Below are 7,713 nucleotides of genomic sequence, written 5' to 3'. Positions count from 1 at the left end.
AGATATTTTATTCTCCTTGGCTACTCTTAACATTACTGTAACAGGTCTGATCTCCTCGCCGCCCTCCCTCCCCCAATATGTCCTGCCAAGAGCAGGCGAAAGGAGGCCTTTGGTAGGTTGTCAGTGGTTTGTGTTATTGTCACCCCATAAAAGCTGGTGGACTCCAATGTCTCTGCAGTGCGGTGTGATGAGCAGTGGGTGTCTTCAGGCTGACGCAAAGACAGGTTGGTGGCAGGAATCCCACTGCTCTCTGAAGCCAGAATTTGGCTTTGTTCGATATGCAAAGACATGGTCAATTTTTATTCTTTTAAGGCATTTTCTTTTTAATTTCAGTTTCTGATGAAGCCAAAGAGGCAGGGATGTTATGACTGAGGGAAAACTTAGGTGTTTCAATTCTGTTCTGTAAGGACTCTTTTTCTTGCTCCCTTGCTGATGTCTTGAGTCTTTCAGCTTGGCAAAAAAACAGTGAGATGGAAGAAATGCTCTATATGCACATTGTTTTCAGCTGCACTTCACTCCTCTGGTGTCAAACCATTGCTCCTCAGCTGCATTTCCCGTGTCAGAAGAATCAGTATCATTGCAAAGCACGAAAAGACGTGAGTAAGCCTATCATTCACGTGCAGTTCCTCAGACCAACAGGTGGGATCTCTAAGAAAGCATTAGCTAGGGGGTACATTACACTTAGTGTTGCCCAGACAGCAGTGTGTTACTGAAGATGGGGAACGAAATGGCTGCAGTCTTTGGAGGCTTGCAATTTGAGGGATCCAGGCTCAAAACCTCTGCTTGCTCCTCTAGCAATCCATCACTGATTTCATCTCAATTTTGCCGACTTAGAGTCAATGTGGCCCCAGCCCGTGTCCTCAACTTTTGATCCATGAATCAACACTTACACTACTTCTGCCGTAACTCCCAAATTTCAGGGGCTCTTTTCTTCTGTGGAGGGGCTGCCCCTGGACCAGGGCATTAGCAATATGCCCAGGGTGACATGACCAAGATGAGAATCATACACAGGTCCAGCAAATTACAGCCTCCCTTGTTACACAGTTCTGCTTCACCCAGCAAGGTAGGGTCATCCTCCTCCTGATGGTCCAGCATTTTCTAACTTTTCAGAAATGTCATTCCATGGGGGGGGAAGCAGTGGTTTCTCTCTCTCTTTTTTCTTTTTTTTCCCCCCTTTCAATACAAACTGAAAGACAAGAAGTAAGTCTATGACACGAGACCACACTTCTGCAAAGGCTCAGAGTGCATCATGCTCCTTGCAACCTGAATCTGGTGCTTTTTTCCTGGCATCAGCAGCAAAGCACAGAGAGGTCAGAAGAGAGAAGTGTCCTTGTTCGTAATTGTTATATTTGGTGCAACGGTAGTCCGCACAGGTTCCCTGAAATTTAGCTGCCAAATGATTTTCTGTGCATGTGTGGCCTGAAGGATACTTGAGGGAAGATTTGTCACAAACCAGTTTTGCAGGGTTTTGCTAGGAAAATGTATCCCGAATAGCAGGACAAGCCCTTCATGTGCCTTTCTCTTTCCCTCCCCCAACCCCTCAGTAACCAGCTTTCAAAGTTTTGCACCGAAACACAGAGGTCTTTCAGCTTCTGAATGAAATGGCTTTGATAATTGTGAATGTCTCTGTCGGGTGGTGCTACAGTTCCCTCTCTCATAACGTGCCCTGCCAGATCCTAACAGCTGGTATAATTTGGCCTGGCTCCACATACTACTACACAGCTCTGTTGATTTACACTAGCTGGGAAAATACAGCTGATATATTCCCATAAATATTATTGTTTCAAAATATTACAGCATTATCCCCCAGGGGAAAAAAAACAAGCTATCTTGAAAAGTATTATGTCGGTGGCTTTGTAGCATTTATTCATTTGAAAAAAATATTCGTGATTTAATAAAACAGTTTGTACTTAATGCCGTTTCCAAATCTGAGGATTTAGACCTTGTGCACATCCAGCTGGCTTTATATATTTTGATGAATTCCCCCCCATCCTCACCCTGTTCCAGTTTTATATCAATTAGGTTGCTCCCCATGGTAGACGGACAACATTCATTATACAAAACTCCCCTCAGATTGTTTGTTTTAGTCTACAAAATGGAATCTTAATCACGCTAAAGCAGGCAGCTTCAAGTATGGATACAAAGGGCCTTGCTGAAGGGGAGGGGAAAAAAAGGAGGCAAAAATCTGAATACAATTAGCAGTGCCTTTGTCAGGAAAGTGATAAAAGAGCCCCTGAGGGAACATCCCTGTTTCCTGTTAGAAAACAGATCCCTGTGGACAACCATTAACATCCTCTGAGTTCACCGCTCTTGTGCTGCCCGCCTCCGGGCTACCTGCTCCGGGAAGAGGTGGGACGGAGGCTCTGGAGGTACGTGGGGAACGAGGAAAGTGCGGAAAATTCAGCCCCTGCTTTTCCTTTGCCTGCTGCAGAAATACATCCAGCTCCTCCTCCTCCTCCTCCCCCTGCCTCAGCCGTGCTCTCTGGGGCCGATGGCAGACGCGTTTCTAACAGGATCGTTCATGACATCAGACAAGATCTAAGCAGGAAGGAGCTTAGTGCAGTGAAACTATCCTGCACTGTCTGGAGTCATTTTTTTCCCCCCAAAACTGGTCTCACCCAGCCTTTCTCATTATCATGCACTCTGCAACAGCCCCGGATAGCTGGTCCTCAGCACCCCGCCACGAAAGATTTGCCTTTCCTGGGTTGGGAAGAAGGTCGTGAAACACCATCGTTTCATTTCCAGGAGCGGAGCTTTCATCGGAGCCAGCACGGGCATGACTTTGTCCTCTACATGTGGGACACGGAGCAGAAAATGAGATTTGGGAAAGGGGGGAAAGAGCAGGAAACTTAAAATCCACCTGAGATTAATGACTTTAACATGTACAACATGTTTTGTTTTGCTTTGTTTTCCCCTCAGGACCAGTTTCGTCAGTCAGACAGAGTTTGATTAAATATCTCAGCAGAGCCATGGTTTATTCATCTAGAGCGAGTTATCCCCTGTTCAGGGAAGCAGCATTAGCTTTATTTTCTATCCTACCAGCTAATTATAATAATAACACTAATAAAAATAATAACAATGATGTGCATTGTGGATTCTTCTTATTTGCTTTGTAAAGAGTAAGTGGACCGTATTTGGTCTGTATTGTAATGATCAAATGAGTTATCTTAAAGATCTTTTCTGACCTTAAAGATCCTATCTGGGCTGTGTGGAGTTTTCTGGAGTGTAATTTTCCAAATTTTTCACCAGAATCACATGGACTAGACATTTCTTTAAAAACAAAAAAAAGAAAAGGCAGAAGAAGGTCTCACATAACAGCAAGACTCCAGGAGCTGGGACATGAAGGGAAATGCTGCAAATGTTGCATAGCTTATGGGAAAACCTTGAGATTTGTAATGCTGCGCCGAGGAGCTCGTGCTGCCATCTGCACAGGGCTGCATCTCACACTTAGAAATTGTCATGGATTGGGTTACTTTGAGAGTCTGCCCGTTTGTACAATACGGCATCAACTTAAATGGGGACTGCTCGTACGCTTAAAACTAAACATGTGTATAAGTGTTTTTCTGGATCAGGGCCAAAGCGCTGAAAACCTTGGAGAATTGAATCCTATAAAGGCCAGTTATCGATATCTCAGATCTCTCTAAGTGGTAACTGCTGACAAACATGGGCTTTTTAAAATGGAGACCCACATTTCTTTTAGATTTCCTATGGCTAACCCTGGGCCCCAAATTCATTCAGTCTGGGATCAGATCTGCTAGGTGGTGACAAGCGATGAATCTGGGCTGGAGCTAAGGTGGGACTTTAAAGTAACAACAGGTAAAATCCAGCAGGGGGTCAAGGTTTACTTGGTAGGTCTGATTTAAGGAGAAGGAAGAGAAGGCATGAAAAGCTGGAAGGGAGAGAAACAAATGAGCCTTTTAAATATCCTTTATTGATACGGGAACAGTGATGGGGACACCAGTGAGGGCTGGAGTGAGAGCTGCATCTCTCCTCATCAGGCTGCTCATCAGTGCTCACAACTCCAAATTTATCTTAACCAGGATGCCTTAGCAGTGTGTGTCGTCTCACCTTCAATTTCTTCAAGGATCAACTACGTTTTCAAAATTCATAATGAATTTCAGAAGAAACAGAGATTCAAAATCCACCATTGTAGGGCCCTTCCTTCTTCCCCAACTTTCTCCATACCACCATTTTTTTCTTATCCAAAACTGCAAGTTCTTTAGGAGAAGAAGATGTTATAATCTGGGTCATTATAACAGTCATTAATAACAGCAATTGCAACAACAAAGAAAACCAACCGGTGGACATATCTCAAGGCTAGGGCCCCCCAAGCCCAGGAGGCTGATCATGCAAAGGGAGATCCAAACCTAGCTCTGTTACATGCAGACACTGAAAACCTGCACTGCCTGTGGCTACTTTCCAATCAGCTACCCATTTATTATGCAAGCAATTTTACAAATTGCTGTACCTGTGTCCCTTCTTGGAGACGGTGTCAACCAGGGTCAGGCTCAGTCAGGAAAAGTGTTTTCTTTTCTAAACTCCAGATAGACTGAATGCTCTACCCGGAGCTGCACTCCTCATCTAGCTTGGGAAGATTAAAATACCACCTCCTTGCTCACCTCTGCAGGTGTTTCCTTTCTTGCTGCAGGCAGCTTGCAAGCTGCGGGAAGTGTGGGGCTGGAAGTATCTTTGTATCTGGGGAGAGTGGGAAATGATCACTAGAAACTCTCTGCATCTTCACACATGAGGAGCAACCCTTGGTGTGACACAAAGGCATCAAGTCCAGAAAGGTCCATCATGGGCCAACAAACTGGGTGACACTCAAAAATGAGCTCTGCGAAGCCATCTGTGATCCAGCCACATCTCAGCATCGGGACAGTCCTCTCTCGTGGCTGCTACTGACTCAGGCCAGGTCAAACCCCCAGGTTCAATCCTCAGAGCCCCAAATTACCCTGAGGGGTTTCTGAGCTAATTAGGACCTTAGGGAAAAGTCTAAAGTTCCTGAATGAATTCCCCTCCTGCAAGCTGTTTTCAGCTCCCTGCCCTGTCAATAAAAAGGTATTTCTAGAGTGCTGGAAATCTGGCGTGCCTCCAAAGAGGGGATCAGGATTTGATGAATTGTGCCCATTGGGAGTTAGTGTGACCCTTTTCATATAGACATCCATATAGCAGGTGTTGAAAGTCAGGTGAGATTTATCCATATCCTGATGCCTGGCATATAGTCCCTTCTGTCATGATGGTAGGTCTTGTTATAAACCAGGTTAATTAGTTGTTAAGCCAAAATGGACTGTTAGAACCAGAGCATGACCCCATCCATGTCCAGGATGGTCACAGTGAGCATCTATTATTTTATATAAATTGCTTAAATAAACTTCCAAATAAAATGAAAAAACTCAGTGGATCAAATAAAATATTATAAACATCTGAATGCAGCTGATTAGATCTTTATTTTCCTTTTCTCACCATTAGAGGGAGCATTTTTATCCTGGGACTTGCACGTAACTCTGAGGAAACTAGGGAGGTACTTTTCATGGAGCTTGGATAAACCATCCAAGCTCACTGTCCACTTCGCTGTCGCAACAAAATCTCAGACTCGTTGCCCCTGAATTTGATCCATATTGTTAATTGCTTTGATACAAAATAACTTTTTTTGCCAACCTTCAAAGAGGCTATTCCAGATGATAAAAATGTAGACAAAGAAAGTTCAAAGCACAAATGAATGCCATACAATAACTGTGTTTAGGATGAAAACTGAATTGCCAGCAGAATTTTTCTCCTTGCGAAATATTTTCCATTACTTTATGTAGTCTGATTGTTAATATCTTAAGTACCCTGGCTTACCTTCAGGAGGCTTTGATAAGCTGAGAGATCTTCCTGCGTAGAAACACTCTGATCTACTTAATTTCATCCTTTGTCTCCTCAACATGTTCTTGGCCATTGTAAAGAAATTGATTTTTTTGTTGTTGTTGTTGCTCATATCCTTCTAAAACTTTTGGACACTTCTTTCAGTGGTGTGTGTACCAGATGAAATAGATGAGAAGAAAGGAATCCCAGAGAATGAGCTGAAATATTCCAAAGCAAAAAACTCAGCACTAGGAGGAAGGCAGTCCAAAATGCCAAAGAGTTTTAGGCACCTAAATCCGATAGTCAGGGAAACTTGAGTGCCTTAGTGGCTAACATGTCTATATATATTATATTCTTTGTAGTCCAGAGCACTTGTTCCTTCCTGGGTTTACATCTGACTAGAGACTCAGACAAAAGAGTGAGTCCAAGAATTCACTGAGATTTTTATTAAATAAGAGTTCCACATGCTTCTAGTACAACCAAACAGGATTTGACAGAGCTTGAATCCCAGGTAAGTTTTTGTTGTTTACCACAACTCATGGTGCTTAGGGTAGTTTTATGCAGCCAGGCATCTGGAGTGAGAATCAACTCATCCAGCTTTTGGTGAATGCAACAAAGATGTGCACATCTGAGCCAAGTCAGTGTCATCTTTCTGATGGAAATTCAATTTTCTGTCAGGGATAGATGAATCCATGGGATTGTTCAGCTCAACCACTCCTTGGACACGCAGGGAAAGGACAAATTGGCTACATCCAGCCTCTTATTCTGCCTGTTACTCTGGTCTGGGATAGTAACATGTGAATTGTGTTTTACCTGGTTTGTCTCTGAGGTCTGGCCAACTTCACCTAATTCTGGATTACAGTCAAATCCAGAACTGGTTCTTCTGGGTTTCATGCTAAGGGATTTTTCCCAGCTCTAGCTGGGGATGGGTAACAGAGCTCTGATATGCTAGAAATCCAGTGGAGGTGATTTTATATTTATCATCACCCCATAACTAGAGCTGACACAAAAAAAAGATTAAAGTAATAAAATCCGAAATAGAACATCTTCTTCCAAGTTTTCTTTAAAGGGCCAAAGTTTTCAACTAGGATTTGCCTTGACAGGATGAAGTACATTTTCAGACTCAGCTTCTTAATGGGCTACATCTGCTTAATGTAATTTTGCATTTGAGCTGTGTGTCTTGTCAGACTCAGGCACAGTCTGAGCTGTGTTCAGCAATACTCACTTTCCCTGGAATCAGATAAACTCAGCCCAATAAATTAGTTTTACTGCTCTCAGTATCACCCTGTTATCATAGTGAGTGATTTAGTCTGGGCTTCCCAAACTGAAATGAAAAAAACTGAGCTCTCAAATTCAACAAAAATCTCTCTCTCTCTTTCTCTCTCTCTCTCCTTCTCCTGCCCTCCTTCCTTTCTTTTTATTTCTCTCTTTTTCTCTTTATTCTATTTTCTTTTTCTTTCTTTCTTCCTTCCTTTCTTCCTTCCTTCCTCTCTCTTTCCCTCTTTCTCTTCCCCTCTCTGTTTCTTTCTTCTTCTCTCTCTTTTTCTTCTTCTCTTCTCTTCTTTCAATGATAGGCTACATAAAGTAATTCACAGTTGCATTTTTAAAAACTTTTTGCCCAAAAGGAAGCTATTTAATTAGGAAGTTGTGACCTGGTTCTCAGCTGGTGTAAATCAGCAAAATTGATTTATACCAGCTGAACATATGAATTCTGGTGTTTGGTAGCAGGTTTTAGAGGGCCTGCCTTGTAAAGTGCATTGAACTGTGTATTATATTAGCTACAAGAACATTTTGTCAAAACACAGTTGTATCTTATGCCATATTTTTTTCATATCCTTTATATCCCCAAGTTGCTTGCATGGTTAAACA

This window comes from Apteryx mantelli, chromosome 1, assembly GCF_036417845.1.
Source record: "Apteryx mantelli isolate bAptMan1 chromosome 1, bAptMan1.hap1, whole genome shotgun sequence".
Classification (NCBI taxonomy): Eukaryota; Metazoa; Chordata; class Aves; order Apterygiformes; family Apterygidae; genus Apteryx; species Apteryx mantelli.
The sequence above is the reverse complement of the archived record's forward strand: the minus strand, read 5'-3'. Positions refer to the sequence as shown.